The sequence below is a fragment of the Felis catus genome, chromosome D3 (assembly GCF_018350175.1).
Source record: "Felis catus isolate Fca126 chromosome D3, F.catus_Fca126_mat1.0, whole genome shotgun sequence".
NCBI lineage: Eukaryota > Metazoa > Chordata > Mammalia > Carnivora > Felidae > Felis > Felis catus.
The window spans coordinates 22971876-22993461 of record NC_058379.1 but is presented as its reverse complement, the minus strand read 5'-3'; the positions used below and the strand labels follow the sequence as shown (position 1 = coordinate 22993461).

At 43.4% G+C, this 21586-nt stretch overlaps 1 protein-coding gene across 13 annotated transcripts in view; it reads left to right on the top strand.

The window, feature by feature from the left end:
- Positions 1 to 15461: 15461 nt before the first annotated feature.
- MTMR3 (myotubularin related protein 3) overlaps positions 15462 to 21586 on the top strand; it is a 148888-nt gene continuing 142763 nt past the window's right edge. For 11 of the 13 annotated variants that reach the window (XM_045041496.1, XM_003994781.6, XM_003994782.6 and 8 more), the window contains exon 1: positions 15471 to 15594. The gene's annotated coding sequence lies outside the window, so the exon portion shown is untranslated. Of the gene's footprint in view, positions 15595 to 15831; positions 15951 to 21586 lie in introns of those variants that run through there. The other 2 variants (XM_045041493.1, XM_045041492.1) reach the window with 2 other exon arrangements.

Genomic DNA, 21586 nt, shown 5'->3' with positions numbered 1-21586 from the left:
TGAGATGGTGACCTGAGCCAAAACCATGAGTTGGATGCTTAACTGACTGAAACTCCCAGGTGCCCCTTGGAATTTATGCTTTTAGTGTCATGTCTAAAAACTTTTTGCGTAGTCCTAGATCTCAAAGATTTTCTATTTTGTCCTTAAAGTTTTATAGTTTTACATTTTACATATAAATATTTCATCCATTTTGAGTTAATTTTTGTATTTGTTGTGTGGTTTAGATAGTTGTTCAATTTTTCTGCCTATGGATAACCAATTGCCCCAGCACCATTTGTTTAAAGGGCTATTTTTCTTCTATTACATTGCTTTGACACATTTGTCAAAAATCAGTAGGGCATATTTGTGTGGGTCTATTTCTGGGCCAAGAACCCACAGCAATATTGACTCAAATATTGAACTTGGGCAAACAAAACATAAGAAATCAACCCATACAAAGACTGAATGAAGACTGACATGTGATACATTTATCAAACAATCTAAAGCTCTGTGTAATTAAGTGTGAAACTGTAATAAATTGTGAGTACCCTGATCATTCAAACACAGGCTCAGGGAAGTAGTGCAAAGCAGCAGGGGTGTATTGAAACAGGCCCTGATTTGGGGCCAGGGAGACCTGCAATTGGACTGTGAGTCTGTCATTTATCATCTGAGAGACCCTGAGCCGATATGGGAGTTAACTAACCTGGAGCCCCACCTATTCTCTCCTTCATGGATATCTTATTACCTGCCTCACAAGATTAGTTTGTGGACCCATGAGATGGGGGCCTGAACAATGGCTAACAATGAACTTGGTCCACAAGAGCTATGGCAGGGACAGAGTTTGGAGGTCTTAGCTCACATTCTCTATCAACCCCCTCTCAAGCATCCACTCTAAGTAAAAAGTGTGTGTACTATGCAAAAAGCCTTATAAATGCAGTGTTGAGTCCCTCTCTTCAACCAATTTACTGTTCTTAAACCCTTCTCTTATAGAAATTACAGAGATTCTACAGGTCTACAATATAAGTTGGGCATCTTTTCTCCTGAACATCAGAACTTGGTGGGTTTATCTTCTTTCTTTCTCTTCTTTCCCTGGACATCAGCTTTGCCCTGGAAAGGAGAAGAAACTTGATGCCTACCTCCTAAGATTGTTTAGGAGGACAAATAACGAAATGCAGAATACCTAGTGAGTTCCTCATACCTTCCTTGTTAAGCACTGTTCAGCAGTAGTAAGTAAACTATGGCTCAGGCCCCAGTTCTGCCCTTCCCTCTCCCCTCAGCCTGTTTTTGTATGGCCTGATAGCTAAGGATGGTTTTTACATTTCAAGGGATTTAAAAAAATTTTTTTTTAAAATTTTCACGTTTATTTATTTTTGAGATAGAGCACGAATGGGGGAGGGTCAGAGAGAGAGGGAAACACAGAATCCGAAGCAGGCTCCAGGCTCTGAGCTGTCAGCACAGAGCCTGACATGGGGCTCAAACCCACAGACCGTGAGATCATGACCTGACCTGCAGTCAGACGCTTAACTGACGGAGCCACCAAGGCTCCCCCTTTTCAAGAGATTTTTAAAAGAAAGGAAAGAAGGAAAGAATATGCCACAAAGATGTACGTTGTTTGTAAAGCCCTAAATATTTACTATCTGGTCCTTTACAGAAAAAATTTGTTGGCCCCTGCTATAGAGGATAAAACTGAGGCTCAGGGAACCTGCGGGGCTCAGTTGGTTAACCGTCTGTTGATTTTGGCTCAGGTCATGATCTCATGATTCATGAAGTCCAGCCCTGAGTCGGGCTCCATGCTGACAGCATGGAGCCTACTTGGGATTCTCTTTCCCTTCCTCTCTGTCCCTCCCCTGCTCATGAGTTCTATCTCTCTCTTTCTCAAAATAAATAAATAAACTTTAAAAACAAAACAAAACAGGGTGCCTGGGTGGCTCAGTTGGTTAAGCAACTGACTTCGGCTCAGGTCATGATCCCACAGTTTGTGAGTTTGAGCCCCATGTCAGGCTCTGTGTTGACAGTTTGGAGCCTAGAGCCTGCTTTGGATTCTGTGTCTCCGTCTCTATCTGCCCCTCCCATGCTCATGCCCTCTCTCTCTCTCTCTCTCTCTCTCTCTCTCTCAAAAATAAATAAACATTAAAAAATATTTTTTTAATTTGCTTTTGCCCAAAATGCCCAAGAGTGCTCCACTACTTGCGAGGGACTGCACTTTCCAAATCCATGGATTTTTTCCCTTTAAATAAAGGACAGTAAACTCATTACTATATTGTATTATTTTTGTCATTTGACAATAGATTGGACTCCTTTTCTTCTTCTTTTTTTTTAAGATTTTATTTGGGGGGTACCTGGGTGGCTTAGTTGGTTAAGTGTCTAATTCTTGATCTCAGCTCAGGTCATGATCTCACGGTTTGTGAGTTTGAGCCCTGATTTGGCTCTGCGCTGACAGAGTGGAGCCTGCTTGGGATTCTGTTTCTCCCTCTCTCTGCCCCTCCCTCTCTTGCGTTCTCTCGCTCTCTCTCTTTCTCCCCCTCTCTCCCTCTCTCTCTCTTTCTCTCTCTCAAAATAAACAAAATTTTTAAAAACTGTTTAAAAAAATTTTTTAAGTAATCTCTACACCCAACACAGGGTTTGAACTCACAAACCCATGATCAAGAGTTGCATGTGCCACTGACTGAGCCAGCCAGGTGCCCCTGGACTCCCTTTCTATATAAGGATAACATGCTACAAAAATCGTGGGATAGTACAGTATTTTTTTTCTTTTTAAATGATTATTTATTTATTTAAATGTTTATTTATTTTGAGAGAGAGAGAGAGAGAGAGCGAGCGCACAAGTGGTCATGAGATTGATCACACCCTCAGCTGAAATCAAGAGTTGGAGCGTTAACTGACTGAGCTATCCAGGTGCCCCTAGATAGCACAGTATTTTTCAAAGTGGATTCCTAGGAGCCCAGATTCCAAGAGTTTCCCAGAACAATATGTCCTCAGCTATAACTTCCTTTGGAACATCACTATGTCTATCAGCATATGAAGGCTCTGAGAAGTTCGACAGCAAAGAAGATAACCTGGTTATCTTTGTTGAACTCATCATATTCCCAATTTATTCAGCTAGGAAGCTCTTTTTAAAAAATATTTATTTATTTATATGAGGGGGCGGCAGAGAGAGAGGGAGAGAGAGAATCCCAAGCTGGCTCAGTGGGGCTCGATCCCAAAAACGAACTGTGAGACCATGACCTGAGCGAAACCAAGAGTCTAACACCCAAATGACTGAGTCACCCAAGTCACCCTCAGCTAGGAAGCTCTTATTTTGTTCTTTTTATTTTGATGATAGCTATGTAATATCATACCCCAGAGACATTTGCAAAATTCTGAAGTTGTAGGCCAATAACTTGGTTTGAAAGCAGGCTAGGTCACTTTTTTGTTGTAGGACCTCAAGAAAGTCACCCAGCTTCTCTGAGCCTCATTGGTGAAAAGGGAAAACTCATTTCTACATGCATATACATCTCTGATCCTGTTTCCTGCCTTTAGAGCCACATTTCCCACCAAGGTGTTCCTCACTGGTAATCTTCCATGCTGTTGGGCTGGGGATAGAGGATGTTTGGGCTTTATTTTTTTCTCTCTGGTTGAATATAATTCTGTAATTTCCCAGAAAGACTGAAGACTCCAAATCATACTGGCTGCTCTTTTATGTCATATGTGTCCTGATGAAGGAGGATGGAGTGAGTTAGGTTCTAGAATACTGAACCTTGGGGCGCCTGGGTGGCGCAGTCGGTTAAGCATCCGACTTCAGCCAGGTCACGATCTCGCGGTCCGGGAGTTCGAGCCCCGCGTCGGGCTCTGGGCTGATGGCTCAGAGCCTGGAGCCTGTTTCCGATTCTGTGTCTCCCTCTCTCTCTGCCCCTCCCCCGTTCATGCTCTGTCTCTCTCTGTCCCAAAAATAAATAAATGTTGAAAAAAAAAATTAGAATACTGAACCTTGAAAGTCAAGAACATAGGACTCAGGGAGATAGATGGAATACATTCAATAAAAAGATTTGTCAACATCGAGAGACTTGTTGGAACAAGGTTGATTATTTCCTAGAGGTGCTGATGAAGGAATTCGTAATATTAAAAGAATGCAACCGTTATGGAATCCAGCCTGTGCTCTATGATTAACACAGCATTAAATCATAGAATTTCAGCAAGGGTCTAGTCTTAAAATGAATAGTAAGCTTGCCTCACAGAGAGATGTCCAAATAAACCTATATTTGCTCCAATTGGTTGGTCCAATGAATAGGTTAGGTGTCTTCTGTCTCTGGGTCTTTGGATGTGCTGTTCCATCTCTTGAACCACCCTTTCTCTTGACTTTTGTTAGATTAACTCCTACCTTTCTTTTCTTTTGTTTTTTAAGTTTATTTCTGAGAGAGAGAGAGAGAGAGAGAGAGCAAGCAGGGGAGGGGCAGAGAGAGAGAGGGAGACCTAGGATCAAAGCAAGCTCTGCATTCATAGTGTAGCCAATGTGGATCTTTGAGCTCCAGTGTGGGGCTCAAACTTGTGAACTGTGAGATCATGACCTGAGCTGAAGTCAGATGCTTAACTGACTGAGCCAACCAGGCACACCACACCTACCTTTCCTTCCAATCTCTGTATCAATGTTATCTGCCTCCCATCAAGTGTGGGGTAGGTTCCCTACATAACTGTTGCCATAAATCCTGTATCTTTTCCATCAGAGCTATAACCTGGCCTTCCGTTGGCTTTGTCTTGCCAAATAGACTGAGTCCCAAGAGGGCAAAGCCTGGTTTTCTCTTGTCACTGTTGTCACTGTTGTCACTGTTGTCACTGTTGCAACTGCAGAACTCGGCATGGTACTAGATAAAGGGGGTACATTTGCAACAAAGATTGACTGAGTGCGTATACTCTTTGAATTCCTTGGTTCTCAGACACATTGGGGAAACTGAGGCAGCTTGGCAAACTTTGTAGAGGTGTGGCAGGATTCAGAATGGGACTGATATTGTTTGACACTAGGTGTGAGAATCTACTTCATACCCCTTGACCATTTCTTTTTTTTTTTTTTAAGTTTATTTATTTGAAGGGGGGAGGGGCAGAGAGAGTCCCAGGCAGGTTCCTTGCTGTCAGTGCAGAGCCCAACGAAGGGCTTGATCTCACAAACTGTGAGATCATGACCTGAGTCAAAATCAAGAATCAGACGCTTAACCGACTGAGCTATGCAGGTGCCCCTTAAAGATTTTATTTTATTTTATTTTTTTTATTTTTTAAAAGTTGATTTATTTACTTTGGAGGGGGAGGGGCAGAGAGAGAGAGTGAGAGAGAGAATCCCAAGCACACTCGTGGTGTCAGCGTAGAGCCTGATGGTGGGCTCGACCCCGCAAACTGGGAGCTCATGACCTGAACTGAAATCAAGAGTCAGATACTTAGCCGACTGAGCCACCCAGGCACCCCAAAGATTTTATTTTTCAGTAATCTCTACACCCAACATGGGGCTCGAATCCACAACCCCAAGATCAAGAGTCACACACTTTACTGACTGAGCCAGTTAGGTGCCCTGATAACCCTCAACCACTTCTTAAATAACTTAATTCCTTCCCAACAAAGCTTCCATGGCTTTATTTCAGTCTTTCTTTTCATCGCTGTAGAGGTTAAGACTGTTTCGGAGAATTATTTTATAACAAATGGGATCTTGGGGCAGAAGAAAATTTATCTAACTCTCAGGGGTTGGAGAAATGTGTACCTTTGGACCTTGGATTTAAATGAGCCAGCAAATCCCTGCTAATTCTCTTCCCTTGCTGGGTTCTGTCTGCTTCATATTTAGCAAAGGAGAAAACCAGCCTGTGTCATCCATGATTTATGCCCTGCTGTTTGCTCTCTTCCCCTAGAACATTAAACACTCTGAGGAGAGGGGGAAGAAGAGGTAATCTCAGGATGCCTGGCTGCCAGACCAGTGGCTGGAGCAGGCTCTCTGCTCTGGAGGGAAAAGGGAGGAAGTTGAAATGAGAAGAAAAAAAAAAAAAAAAAAAAAAAAAAAAAAAAAGGAAAGGAAAGAAAAGAAAAAGAAAAAAAAAAAAAAAAAGAGAAAAAGACCCATGGGGCTTCCACATAAAAGGAACAAGGGAGTCTCTGTTTGCTCCAACCTCTGCAAAACTATTGGCCCCTATGCCGAGAGACCTGGGTGCTTGCTTTACTTGTTTACTGAGTGCTTCTCCTGTCTCTGGGTCTCAGTTTCCCCAGCTCGCCTAAGTTCTGGATGTCATGAACTCCCCACAACCTTGGGGACCTGGAGCTAGTTAGTAGAGTCACCTTGCATGGAGTGTAGTGAAGTGGTTAACCATGTGGACCCCAGCTCCACCTTCCCACTGGCTGTGTGGCTCTGGGCAAGCTCCTTACTTCTCAGAGCCTCATCTGTGTGATGGGGTTAATGGTATGGACCTTCCTCATTGGGTTGCTGGGAACTAAAGCTCCTGGTGGTACTGGCATGGAGCCAGCACTTAACAAGAGTCAGTTATTTTTGGAGCTGTTGTTCCTTAGCTGGTCCCCAACCTTGGCCTTGGTGTCCCTCTACCTGAGTTCCCTGGTTGGGGCCTGGCTGGTACGGGCAGGGCATCCTTGCCAGCCCTTGGAAACTCTGGGCAGAAGGGAGGAGGAGCTATTTTCAGTGGATTCTGGTTCTATTTGTGGCTGCAAATTGGCCCAGGCTGCAGGGAAGCTTTGGGTAGAGCAAGCTGGGCACTGAGAGGGGTGTGTTGTCTCAAATGGGAGAGGGTGGAGAGAGGGGAGGGAGGAGAGAGGGAGGGGAAATGGAGAGAAGAAGGGAAAGCCTCCCTTTCCCTCTCATAGTCTCCCCCCTCCCCATTCCTTTCTATCCTCTTCTTGCCAGTTTCATCTTCGCTGCCTTCCCTAGGGGAATTCATAAGTGTGGGGGGTGGGGGACTGACCTTTCAAGGTGGATTTAGTTAGTAACACTAAGCAATCCATCAATCCAGTTAACACACTGTTACCAACCAACGGCATTGATTTTTCTCAAGCTGAAGTGGGATTTGTATCTCCTAGTGGAATTTCCGGGATATTTGTTAAGGCGTGAGTGGTATCTAAACCACCAAACGCCTATATCATTTATCAAAGTGTAGAGGAAACATTCTCATTTTCCCACTGGACCCCCTCCCCTGCACCCACATGGCCAAGAAGGTGGTTTAGCTTCTTAACCTCTCTGGGCTTCAGTTTCTCCATTTATGAAATTGGTGGGGGTCATGCCAGAGAGACACATTTAGAGTCTTTTTCAGCTGCAGTTCTGTGATTCTCTGATGTAATAGCCAAACAAGGTGAAGCTGGATCCTTTAATCAGAGGATGGTTGGTAGGACTGGGAGGCTCCAGAGAGGATGACATCCCACCCTGTCATTTTCTGGATGAGAAAACTGAGGCCCTGAGGGTGGAGTCAGGTCAGTGAGTCAGTGGCTCAGCTGGGTCAGGAATCCAGGCTTCCCACCTCCTTCTGTGACAGGTACCTCTGTCACAGACTATCAGGTACCTCTCCCTGGGAGGAGGATGGGAAGTACATCTACTGAGCGCTACTGCACATGTGTTCACTCATTACCTTGGCAATAATTCATTTTCCAGATGAAATTACCCATATAGTAAGTTATGGTGGCAAGTTTGTCTAGTTAAAAAACTCAATCACGGGGGCGCCTGGGTGGCGCAGTCGGTTAAGCGTCCGACTTCAGCTCAGGTCACGACCTTGCGGTCCGTGAGTTCGAGCCCCGCGTCAGGCTCTGGGCCTGGAGTCTGGGCTCAGAGCCTGGAGTCTGCTTCAGATTCTGAGTCTCCTTCTCTCTCTGCCCCTCCCCCCTTCATGCTCTGTCTCTCTCTGTCTCAAAAATAAATAAACGTTAAAAAAAAATTAAAAAAAAACCTCAATCACTATTTGAATGTTTCTCAAAGTCCAATCATTTGGGTACTATCCTTATGAATTTTTGACACAATCAGCTGTGTACTCATGTTCACCTTTGTTAAAAAACAAAATTCAACCAAGTAAATTTGAAGAGCTGATTGGCCTTATTAAGCAATTCATGAATTGGGTTGCATCCCCTCTAGCAAGTAGAGAGGTGCTCAGAGGAGCTGTACAAAATAGGTTTTTATGGGAAGGAGTGTGGGCTTAGGAAGTTACTAGCAAAAGAATCGATTGCTTGGCCAGAACATTGTCTTTTGGGGGGAAGGGAATGCAGGGTTTCTATTAAGCAGATTATTTCATTAGTGCTGATCCCGACATTTCAGATTGACTTCTAAAAGATCACATTCCTGGGGCACCTGGTTGGCTCAGTCCGTGGACTTTGTGACTCTTGATCTCTGGGTCATGGATTTGAGCACCACCTTGGGCGTAGAGTTCACTTAAAAAAAGGAAAAAAGTCACATTTCTGTTCAATCTTGGTTTTGGCACCAAAAAAACCAAAACACAAAACAAAAAATAAATAAAAGGTCATATTCCTGGGAGAGGCTGAAACTGTTAATTAAGTCTTGGTTTTCTGTTGAGAGGTGCAAGTGACTTCATTCTGGGCTTGTTTCTTTTTTTAATACTTCATATTTTTCCTTAAATCAGTTCATCATTTTATATAAATAAATTTAGTCTCATCCTAAGCAATGATACCTGTGAGAGCTGAATTTGGTTTCTTATATTTTACCAAATATATATTAAATAGCTATTTAAACAAAAAAAATCCAAGTATGGAATGCCTTTGCAATTGAGAATTTCCAATGAATACTCTATACTAGTGGTTTTCAAACTTGTTAGTTTCTTTACAATTATTGAAAATCCTGGGGTGCCTGGGTGGTTCAAATGGGTTAAGCATCTGACTCTTGATTTTGGCTCAGGGCATGATCTCGCAGTTTGTGAGTTCAAGCTCCATGTGGGGGACTGCGGAGCCTGCTTGGGATTCTCTCTCTCCCTCTCTATCTCTCTGCCCCTCCCCTGCTCGTGCTCTCTCTCTCTCAAAATAAATGCATAAACATTTAAAAAAAAACTAAAAAAAAACCCCTAAAATTATTGAAGATCCTAAAGAGATTTTGTTTACGTAGGTTATGCCAATTGATATTTATCTTGTTAGGAATGAAAACTGACAAAATATAAAATTATTTATTAATTTATAAAAATAGCATAATTTAGGGGTGCCTAGCTGGCTCAATTGGCAGAGCTTGTGGCTCGTGATATTGGGGTCATGAATTTGAACCCCAAATTGGGTGTAGACCTACTTAAAACATTTTTTTTTAACGTTTATTTATTTTTGAGACAGAGAGAGACAGAGCATGAACGGGGGAGGGGCAGAGAGAGAGGGAGACACAGAATCCGAAACAGGCTCCAGGCTCTGAGCAGTCAGCACAGAGCGGGGCTCGAACTCACATACCGCAAGATCGTGACCTGAGCCGAAGTCGGACGCTTAACCGACTGAGCCACCCAGGCGCCCCAAAACAATTTTTTTAATGAATAAAAAAAGTAGCATGATTAAAAAAACAATTTTGTAAACCCATGACATGTGAACACAAGTAACATATCTTTGTGAAAAATAACTATGTTTTCCAAAACAAAGAAATTTAGTGAGCATGGTGGCATTGTTTTATGCAGTTGCAGCTCTCATTAAAGCTTAACTTAATAAAAAAATTTTGCATTCTCATATTTGCTTCTGCATTCAATCTTTGGCAATTTGTTTTAGTTGAAATACATGAAGACAATCCAGCCTCATACAAAACAGATAACTGTGAATATTCTTTTTGTCATTACACTAAAACTTGACAAGTGGTAGTTTTTTTTTTTCTTTTTCTTTTTTCTCAAAAAATATTTATTTATTTTTGAGAGAGAGAGAATCAGAGTGAGACTGGGGCAGAGAGAGGGGGAGACAGACACAGAAACTGAAGCAGGCTCCAGGCTTTGTGCTGACAGCTCAGAGCCCGATGCGGGGCTCGAACTCATGAACTGTGAGATCATGACCTGAGCCCAAGTCGGACACTTAATCTACTCTTATTTTAGAGTTATGATCATGTTTTGGAATTGGATAAGGGTGGTAGTTGCACAACACTGTTATGAATGTTATGAAATGTCACAGAACTGGTCACTATTTAAATTTCTTTTTTCTTTTTTTTTTCTTTTTAAAAGTAATCTCAGGGGCACCTGGGTGGCTCAGTCAGTTAAGCGTCCGACTTCGGCTCAGGTCATGATCTCACGGTCCGTGAGTTTGAGCCCCGCGTCGGGCTCTGTGCTGACAGCTCGGAGCCTGGAGCCTGCTTCGGATTCTGTGTCTCCCTCTCTCTCTGACCCTCCCCCATTCATGCTCTGTCTCTCTCTGTCTCAAAAAATAAACATTAAAAAAAATTTTTTTTAAAAATAAATAAAAGTAATCTCTACCCAGTGTGGGGCTTGAACTCACAACCTGGATATCAAGAGTCACTTGCTCCACCAACCAGCCAGAAAGGCACCTCAGAATTGATCACTTTAAAATGGTTAATTTTGGGGCGCCTGGGTGGCTCTGTCGGTTAAGCGTCCGACTTCAGCTCAGGTCACGATCTCGCGGTCCGTGAGTTCGAGCCCTGCGTCGGGCTCTGGGCTGATGGCTCAGAGCCTGGAGCCTGCTTCCGATTCTGTGTCTCCTTCTCTCTGCCCCTCCCCCATTCATGCTCTGTTTCTCTCTGTCCCAAAAATAAATAAACGTTAAAAAAAAAATTAAAGGGGCGCCTGGGTGGCGCAGTCGGTTAAGCGTCCGACTTCAGCCAGGTCACGATCTCGCGGTCCGTGAGTTCGAGCCCCGCGTCGGGCTCTGGGCTGATGGCTCAGAGCCTGGAGCCTGTTTCCGATTCTGTGTCTCCCTCTCTCTCTGCCCCTCCCCCGTTCATGCTCTGTCTCTCTCTGTCCCAAAAATAAATAAAAAAAAGTTGAAAAAAATTAAAAAAAAAATAAAATGGTCAATTTTATGTTATGTCAATTTTACTTCAATAAAAAAGTTAAAAAAAAAGTGCTTTAGGGGCTCCTGGGTGGCTCAGTCAGTTGAGTGTCCGACTTTGGCTCAGGTCATGATCTCATGTCATGAGTTCAAGCCCCACATTGGGCTCACTGCTGTCAGCTTGGAGCCTGCTTTGAATCCTCTGTCGTCCCCCCTTCTCTGCCCTATCCCACCCTCAAAAATAAACAAACATTAGGGTGTCTGGATGGCTTAGTAGGTTAAGTGTCCGACTTGGGCTTAGGTCATGATCTCACAGCTCATGAGTTTGAGCCCCGCATTGGGCTCTGAGCTGTCAGCACAGAGCCTGGAGCCTGCTTCAGTTTCTGTGTCTCCCTCTCTCTCTGCCCCTCTCCTGCTTGCGATCTCTCTCTCTCTCTCTCTCTCTCTCTCTCTCTCTCTCTCAAATAAGGAAACATTAAAAAAACGTAAAAAAAATAAAGTGCTTCATGTGTAATTTTCATTTCATCACACAGAATATTAAAAAGACTTGTATCCAAATGTCTAGAGTTAATAAAATTAGATCTTTATTTATGCTTCTTAAAAGATATTATTTTTTTAAAGATTTTATTTTTTAAATATATTTTTAAATTTATTTATTTTGAGAGAGAGAGAGAGAGAGAGGGAGAGACAGTGAGAGTGGGGTAGGGCAGAGAGAGAGAATTCCAAGCAGGCTCCATGCTGTCAACATAGAGCTCAATGCAGGGCTCAAACTCATGAACTGTGAGATCATGACTTAAGTGAAAATCAAGAGTCTGACGCTTAACCAACTGAGCCACCCAAGTGCCCCTTAAGATTTTCTTTTTAATTAAAATCTACACCCAATATGGGGTAGAACTAACAACCTGGAGCTCAAGAGTCACATGCTGTACCCACTGAGCCAGCCAGGTGCCCCTCAAAGATATTCGTAAGTGAAATAATTATTTTATTTACTTCCAGTGCATGTAAGTGAAGACTACAATGGCTCCTAATGCAGATGATACCACTGCCTTGATTTGTGCCCCCAATCTTACCACCAGTGCAAATGGCAACATGGTTTAAAAAAAAAAAGTAAATAATTTCTTATTAAAACAATTTTGAAAGTCTCAGGGCTTTGCAGAGACCTGTGAGCCACACTTTGTGGACCACCGCTCTTATGCTGAATTGTAGTTGAGCTGACTCATTCCAGCTATATGGTACTGTGTGGTGCCTGGAAAATCCTTGGAGATGTTGAATCACATAAATATGATTCTAGTTTCTAGCTGACCCTGGGTAAGTGGGTCCTTAAAATCTGAGATCCCCAGTTACCTCTGTCTGCTAGGTGGGTTGGGAGGCCAAGGAGATGCTGAAGAGTTGAATTTGGAGATAATCCACACAAAGAGAGCTCACTGAAATGGAAGTGACTTTTATCATTAAGCAGCAGGTTCTAGTATTGTAAAGGTTGCAGCTGGGCTGGGGGCTTAAGGGAGTCCTGCCTTTCATGGCGCTGCATGACCTCAGGAAGCCTATATCAATCAACCTTTCCATCTGTCTTAGGCTACTTCAAAGAGTCCCTGAACAGCTGGAAGAACATTTTCAGCTTTGAAGATAGCATGGGGGAAGGATGCTGAAAGGGTAGCAGGAGGAGGGGAAGAAGGTCAGGTGGGTAGAAGAGGGTGCCTCACTTGAGAAACAGGGCAGTGAGGAGCCCTCACTGAGCCTGGATTGAGTTTCTCTCTCTTTTCTTGACTTACTGCACAAAGTTTAGGGTTTTGTCTTTAGCCAAAGCCCAAGAGGAATCCCATCCACTGGTTTGGCTTTTCATAGGGTATAAAAAGTTTTCAAACTCATTACCTTAAAGAGGCTTTACACACTTCTGTGAGGTGAGCAGAATAGTGATTATGATCCCATAGGGTCAATGAGGAAACTGAGGCATGGGAAAGGGAGATAAAGAACAAGTATGTGGAGGCACCAAGATTCAAATGTACTTTAGACTCAAACCAGCTTTCTTTCCGTTGCCTTTTTTTTAAGGCCCTTCTCGAAGTGAGTTCTCAAGGCCACACAGCAGTTTTCTCTTTCTTATTTAAAGACCATTTACTGAGGTCTGCTTAAGGATAAGCAGGTGGGCAGCAGTGGGGATGACATGTAGAAGTTTAAAAGTATGCTTGCCGAATCAAATCGTCTGAGTTCAAATTCTGGCTTTTACACCTCCTCTTGTGTAAAATCGGGTAGAGTAACAATACCTGGCCATAGGGTTGTTAAGATTACATTAGATACACATGTAAAATGCTTACATAACGTCAGTACATCTTAAGGTGCAATCCTAACATAATAGCTAACATGCTATTATGAGACCAAGGACATGCAAATAGTGATTTCAGAGAAACTCCTTCCATGTCCTGTATACTAGTTGAGGCTTCAGTTCAAAATTACTTGGCTCAGGTTAAAAGGTAAATACCACGATATTCTGCCTAAAAAAGAAAACCAAGTGGCAGGCCAACAGGTACCTCTTTCCCTGTGGATTTCAGGGGAGCTGTGGGATTGGCTGAATCTTTGCCCCTAGCCACCTCATTGGAATCTAGCCAGCCTATGGGCGGGCTGTCCTGGAGTCAGGTGCTAGCTTTAATCCAATCAGAGGCCACTCAACTATGGAACCCCATCCTTTAGCTTTTGCCTGAGTGGAGGCCTGGGTAGCAGGACACGAATCTATAGGAGAGGAACCTGATGGGAACCTTGTTTTATCACACAACAGGAGAAACAGGTGGGAAATCTCTTTGTCATTCATCTGTTCTATGTACTTACTATTTCCTCTCTCAATCCATAAAGGCTATAATCATATAACAGAAAGGGAAAATCAGGACAGTAAAATATAAGTAAAAGTGCAAAGTTGACGGGCACTTTGGTGCCTCAATAGGTTGAGCCTCGGACTTCAGCTCAGGTCATGATCTCAGGGTTGGTGGGTTCCAGCCCCATGTTCAGCCCCATGAAGCGCAGAGCCTGCTTCAGATTCTCTGTCTCCCTTTGTCTCTTTGTCCCTCCCCCATTCATGCTCTCTTTCAAAAGTAAATAACATAAAAAAAAAAAAGTGCAAAGTTGAGGCGGGAGAAAAAACCATGGTTAATATGTGGACCACAGTGGCCAACAGTAAGGGTAGCACTGACTTCAGAATTAGCCTTGGGCTTTTGGGAAGACAAGGTGAAAAGATGCACAATCAGCTGCATAACACTAATTATCAGAAAGGAAGCTTATCTGATTCTGTGGAAATACAGCAAAGCCTTTCCTAACTTTGAACTCTAATGTAATTTTTTACTTGGGATTTTATTTCAGGTGACGATGCATGAAGGGCAGGGCAGTAGAGTCCAGTGCCAGAGAGCATAATTTTTGCCGTTTGGGTTTGAATTTTGCTTTAAGAGCATCTTATTCTGGGCTGTATTTTCTTCATTTCTAAAATGGAGATAATAGCGCTTGGGTGGCTCAGTTAAGCCTCCGACTTCAGTTCAGGTCATGATCTTGCAGTTCATAGGTTCAAGAACACCCCCTCCCCCGCCCAGCTCAGAGCCTAGAGCCTGGTTCGGATTCTGTGTTTCACTCTCTCTCTCTCAAAAATAAACTTAAAAAAATAAAAAAAAAATGGAGATAATAGTATCTACCTAGTAAAGCTGTGAAGATTCAATTAGATGAATTGTATAACTGAAATCAGCTGTTAAGAAATTGCCCAATTTTTGCCATGCTCAGTTCAGGTGTGGGGATAGAGTGATGAATAAAATAATTTTATTTTCAAGTAGATTTTACATTGGAATGGGATAGAAAGACCATAAACATGAAAGATGGATAAATAATTGCTGTGGAAGAAATATAACAAATGCAAACATAAATTTCATCTGACTAGTTCTCTTGGCTATTTTCCAGAAAAGTCAAGGGTATACCGTTGAAATGCAACTCTGAAGTTAATCTGTTAGGGCCTAAAATAATTCTGTTCTGGCTTGTAGAATTCTTCTGCAGGCTGTTGGGAATAGGGTACAATTTTTGTTTGAAAACTCATTTGTTTCAGCTGAGCTTCAGCTGAAGCAGTTTGAAATTGTTTTCGGAGTAGAGCCTTGAGCACACCATACTTACATGCATTATATTAAATTGGTTTTAGCTTCATCATAACTACAGGTGAAAAATACTACTATTCTATTTTATTGGTTAAGTAGAGTGAGGCTTTGTCTCTATCAGGGTTCTAAAGCAGGGAAAAGATGCCTCCTCCAAATCTGTAGGACCACCATTGGTTTTCTTCTTTCCCTATTTCCCACCTGTTTCTGATTTCTTCACCTGGGCTCCTCCCCCCTCCCGCTGAGGAGGGCATTCAGCTCGCGTGCAGCCCCGCCTACCTCCCGGGGCGTGGCCATCGGTCCGGGCCCCGCCTTCGCCCAGCCCGCGAACGCCTGCCTTTTTTCCCTGACCGCGGATCGAGGGCCCGAGCGTGCGCGCGCGCCCCCGCTCGTGGCCCGGCTCGGCGTCAGGAGCGCGCTCTGTGTGGCCGCTGCCGCCATGTTGTTGTGGTTGTGAGAAGGCGGCGGCGGCAGCGAAGGAGCAGCCGGACGAAAACGCTCCAGCGGCTCAGGCGCTGCCCCCCGCCGGCCCTGGCTGGGAGCCTAGTGGGGTGGCGGAGGAGGCCGTGCCGTGGCGGGCCTCGCCATGTCCTGCCGCCCGGTAAGAACGCTCCCCCCCCCCCTCCTCCGGGGGTAAGGAGGGGCTGGAGGAGGGGCCGGCTTCGGCCCCGGCGCAGCGGCTGTCACCCTCTGAGGAGGCGGCGGCCCGTGGGGGGCTGGGGACGGCGTGCGTGGCCTGGGGAGGGGTGTCCTGGGCGGCGGCCGCGGCCGCCAGGGGGAGGCGTGGGGAGTGGGAGCGCAGTGGCCGGGCCCGGCTCGGCCCGACCCTCAGCGCGGGGGAGGCGGGGTCCCAGGCCCCGGCGGCCATCCCGGGCTCGGTGCGGACGGGCCCATGGGTCTAGGGGTGTGAAATGCTACCCCGGGAGCGTCCGGGGAAGTGCTTGCGGACCCCGGGAGGTGAGTGTATGCCCCCCCCCCCTTCCCCCGGTTCCCGACCGGGTCTGTGGGAGTCCACTGTGGCGAGAGGCCGGAGGTCGGGGCCAGCGGAGCCCCTGAGGCGAGCGGTAAGGGCCCGGGACTTGTGGGAAGGAGGAGTGGCCGACTGTGCAGCAGGGCATCCTCCTGACCTGGTAGTACTTGGGTGGGAAGGATGGTTCGGAGGCGGTTGAGAGCTCAGGAAACACTGGGTCAGACAGCTCCGCGAAAGATTGTTATTTCTCAATTGGAAATTCTGTTGCTTCGGACCCCTGCGATAATATTGTTGCTTGTACTTTGGGCTGGAAAACTTAGTTCAAAATAATGGGTTGAATTTTATAGGTGCTTTAATACACTTCTCTGGGGTCTGGTAATCTCGTCAGTGAGTTTTGCACTTGATCTCTTGATGTTCAGGTGTGTCTTCTTCACCAGCCTGAGGCCTAAATTCTTGATTGGTTTAATATCTTGACGTCCACTTTATCCGACGGAATCTAATTTTTCACAACAAAAAAACCGTGCACACTCTTCTAGTTGAGGTTCAACTTCGTTTTCCGTAATGTGGACGGTGATGCCATCCAAGGCTTGGGTTGAATTACACGAAATAATTTTTTACATTAAACATTTGTGATTTGTACTCGGAGAGGTGATAGGAACTTTATTCTTTCAGGTTAAAGGCTGTTTCTGTAGGGTCAGAGACCCAAGTAGGGTGCATTGGTGGCATGCAGAAAGTCTTGCCTACTATAGCCTGTAACTTCGGTGGGTCACAGAGCTTACAGAATGACAGTTTTGAGTAAACCCAGTACAGTATGTGATATTAAACTAAATTTGGAGAGTTCCCGAATTTTAAATTGGCTGCCTGTGAAGGCCTCTTTTAGCTCTAATTACCTCCCTTATTTTCAGGTGACCCAGAGCAGTTCAAGTGACCAGCATAGTGGTACAGCCCTACTTGTAGTTAATAGCAAGCCATAGGAGAATCCATGTTTCTTAGCTTGTAGGCTAGGTTTTTTAGTTCAGTGGTTACCTAAACATGGTCATCAGAAATAGTATGGACCGTCTTAAATGTTGATTCCTAAGCTCCATGCAGGACCTGGTGAATAAAAATCTCTGTGGGTGGGGCATGGGAATCCATCCTTACAAAGCTCCATGAATGATTCTGGTCAGCCAGGTTTGTGAACCTGTGAAAGTCAGCTGTAGGTCACCTTTGGTATTCCAGAGCTTTTCCATTAATTAGGACTTCTGAGAGTGCTTTTAATTCTTTATAGAGCTTTAATTCTTATAGGGAAGAAGGGGAAGCCTGAGAAACCTAAATCTGAAAATTGAGCATCTCTTAAAATATAATGGATTTAGATAGGGGAATCAGATTTGTTGCCAGAAGTTAGTTGTGCAAGTCTTTGGGAACATACCTGATAAAATTAGGTGCTGCTTGACTGGAGGTGTATCTAGAGATGTATCAAAAGATCCATGGGGAAAAAAAGGAGAGTGAGAGGCAGTAAGTTTACTTCTGGCTCACAAAGGAGTTCATGGTATGTGCTTCCCAACATCTCAACATCATGGTTGCTCCTAAACCATCTGACTCAGGTTTCTAGTAAAGTGAGGGTAGGGTGGATGAGTTACCAGTCATTTGAGATGATGAGGGTTGTGCACCAGGAAGGTTTATTGTGGATTGTGAAAAGTTCTTGAAACTTGCCCCAGTCCATGAGGAGTGGTCAAGTCAGTTTTTAAAGTTTATTTTGAGAGAGAGAGTGTGAGCATGCATGGGGCAGGGCAGAGAGGGAGAGAGAGAATCTGAAGCAGGCTCAGCAGTGACAGCTCAGAGCCAGATACAGAGCTCGAACCCATGAACTGTGACATCATGATCTGAGCTGAAACCAAGAGTTGGACGCTTCACCGACTGAGCCACCCAGGTGCCCAGTAAAGTCAGTTTTTAATTCTTTTGTAGTTCTGATTAACACCTTCTGTGGTAAAAGTGGAATAGTGAATTACCCAAGAAATATTCATATTGCAGAGGGGGTGTGGTGAGGTTCTATTTAAGTTTGGAAGAATTGGCAGAAAATGTTGGTATAGTTATGTAGAGTAGTGAAGGAGTTTGGTAAATATCCTGTCAGGTCATAGACTAGTATTTTAGAGAAGTGTATCCAGTTGAGCAAAAGGCTCTTTCTGTTTTGTTTTCTTGGTGTCTTCAGTACCTAGCATAGTTCCTAGTGTATATTGTGCTTTCAGATATTTGTTGAGCAAATGAATAGTACTTAAGATGGGGCAAAAAAAGTTATGGTGGTTGATAACATGAGTTATTAAAAACTACGTGATACCTTGTATTGGATTAAAGAGCCAGGTTTGAGCTCATGTGGTTTGGAACTTTGCAGTTCCTTCAAGAGGTTCTGTATTCTAGGGGCTCCTGGCTAGCTTAGTTGGTAGAGCATGCAACTCTTGATCTCAGGGCTGTTAAGTTCGAGCCCCACATTGGGTATAGAGATTACTTAAAATCTTTACAAAACAGAAGCTTCCCCCCACCCCCTTTTTAAGACTGTCATTGTATACTACCCTGTCCCCCAGTTTTTGGGTCTTAAATGTGTCTTTTTTAGGTTTAGTAGCCCTTTTTAGTGACATTTTATTGGATGCAGAGACATTTAGGATAACAGGAAGCTGTAGATTGACATTCTGTGTCATTAATTGACTGTGGGACTGCTGTTAGGAGGGTCACTTCTCTGGATCTCTGTTTTCTCATCTATATGATTAAAGGCCTATACTTGTTGATCTCAAGTAGTTTCCTCAGCCAGATTCTGCAAGTCTTTTTATTAAAAAAAAATTTTTTTTTAACGTTTATTTATTATTGAGAGACAGAGAGAGACAGCATGAGAATGGGAGAGGCAGAGAGAGGGAGACACAGAATCTGAAGCAGGCTCCAGGCTCTGAGCTGTCTGCACAGAGCCTGACATGGGGCTCGAACTCACAAACTGCGAGATCATGACCTGAGCCGAAGTTGGGCACTTAACCGACAGCCATCCAGGAGCCCCTTTTTCTTTATTTCTTTTAAAAGAAATATTATGGACAACTCTTTCTGCCCGTGGGTCCTGTCCTTGTACTTTAGTAAAATCACCTTTTTGTACCAAAAAACAAAAACAAATACATATTTTTTAAGTAAGCTCTACACTCAGCATGGGGCCTGAACTTGTGACCCCCAAGATCAACAGTTGCATGCTTTAACAGGTGTCCTTCTACAAATCTTTAATAATTTGTAATTATGTTACTTGGTATTCATCTTACATAGGCAGGTGAACTTTTTTAATTAAAAAAAAACTAAGCCCAGCATCGGGCTCTGTGCTGACAGCTTAGAGCCTGGAGCCTGCTTCGAATTATGTGTCTCCCTCTCTGCTCCTCCCCCGCTCATGCTCTGTCTTTCTCTCTCCTTCAAAAACAAATAAAAACATGAAATAAAAAATAAAAAAAAACTTGAACATTTTTGGGTTTTATTTTTAGCTTATAGATTGTGGACATTGTCCTAAAGTGCTCTGAAAATTGAGTGCATGTTGCAAGTATTACGCAGAAACAACATGCTTATGCTGTTGTAATTCACCTAGTGTTGAAATCAAAATGGATTTCACATGAGGAACTTCATAATTTAGTGTGAAGCCACAAGATTAAGAATGGTTTGGGGAAGTTTGTGTAATTTATGTGCCTAGTTGTTTCTTACGGACCACCCAATTCTGTAATTTTCTATGGTGAATTTATATGTAATTTTATAATCAGTGAAATATTCATTTAAGACAGAGTGTGAGATCAAATCCATACTGGATTCAAGTAGAATTTCTAATAGTTTTAGAGGCTACCAACATTAACATTCATTGCTGTTTTTAAGTCTTTATTTTGATACTAATATTGATACAATGCTCTCCATTTCTGTATCTAGAAACTTTTTAAAAAAAAGTTTATTTTTGAGAGCATGTGTGTGAGTGAGTGGGGGAGGGGCAGAGAGGGAGACAGAGGGTCCCTCTGTGCTGATAGAGAACCCCAAGTTGGGCTTGAACTTAGGAACCATGAGATCAGATGCTTAACTGACTGAGCCACCCAGGTGCCCCTGTATCTAGAAACTTTTAAAAAATATGTATGTATTTTTTTTTTATTACGTAAACTCTATGCCCAACGTGGGGCTCTCACTCAGGATCATGAGATGAAGAGTGGCATGCCCTATTGAATGAGCCAGCCAGGTGCCCCTTGTATCTAGAAACTTAACATACCTTTTAAGTTCATATTTGTGTTAGATGTTCACAATGAAAATTGTAGCATGAGAACAGGTAGAGGAGTGAATCCTGGGTTCAGGCTTGAGTTGTGTTCCTTGTTAGCTGTGTTGTTTCTGGCAAGCCACATAACCCCTCTGAACTTTAATTCCCTCATTAATAAAAGGAAGAATAATCTTTTATTTAGATAAAATGGAATGGTGTATATGAAAAGCAGTCTAAAAAGTAAGGGTATGATATATTAGAATCCTATTTTATTTTCTTAGAAGAGTTGGCTTGTGGAGCAGTGGTAAACCTAGTATGTACTGTCAGGTGTAGAAATTACTAATGTCACCAACACAGTAACAAAAGATTTCTGCTTCTGTAGACCTCCTAGAGAAGCCTTTTAGCACTTGCATCCTGTATGCCAATAGGAATAGTCACAGTGTGACAGGAACTTGAGTGGGATTGGGGATGTCTCACAATTGTGCAGAGGTTTGCACTTGGAATAGATTTGCTTGATTTCACCCGTTTTGTTATATTGGAGCAGTTGTAGAAGGTGGTGGAAGGAGTTTAGTATACTCTGCGTGTGAAGTTCAGGACTATTTCTGGGTGGTAGGTGGCAACAACATTAGGGTAAAGATATCAATGTGGTGATCTTAGTTTAGTTTCAGAAAGAGGGAGGGAGGGGGAGGGAGGGAGGGAGAGAGAGAGGGAGAGAGAGAGAAAGAGAGGGAGAGAGAGGGAGGGAGGGAGACAGAGACAGAGGCAGACAGAGGCAGGCAGAGGCAGAGAATCCCAAGCAGGCTCCACACTGTCAGCATAGGGCCTTGTGTGGGGCTAAATCTCACAACTGTGAGATCCCATCCTGAGCTAAAATCAAGAGTCTGACGCTTAACTGGCCAAGCCACCAAGGTGCCCCATCAATGTGGTGATCTAAAAATAAAGCATTAAAAGAAAAAAAAAAAAATCAGCACATTGCAGATGATAAATGTATTGATTTGAGAAACATTTTATATGTTTATATACTGGGTTGCAACGCAAAAAATATTTTTTCTTGAGTTGTTAAACTTTGAAGCAATTGCTTAGGGATATGGTATCTGGGCTTTGTAGTCAGGATGACTGTCTAAGATAGTAAAGCATAAAACAAATTAAAAACTGCAAGGAAATTATGAAGCTAGGTTAAATAAAAGCTGTTTTGTCAAGGGTAAGGTACCTTTTACCTCTGTTATAAAGTCTGTTTGATGAACAAAGGTAAGACATAGATTTATGCAAATGTTCTTAAGCAGTCTTTCCTTTTTTTTTAATTTTTATTTTTTTAAAATTTACATCGAAATTAGCATACAGTGCAACGATGATTTCAGGAGTAGATTCCTTAGTGCCCCTCACCCATTTAGCCCATCT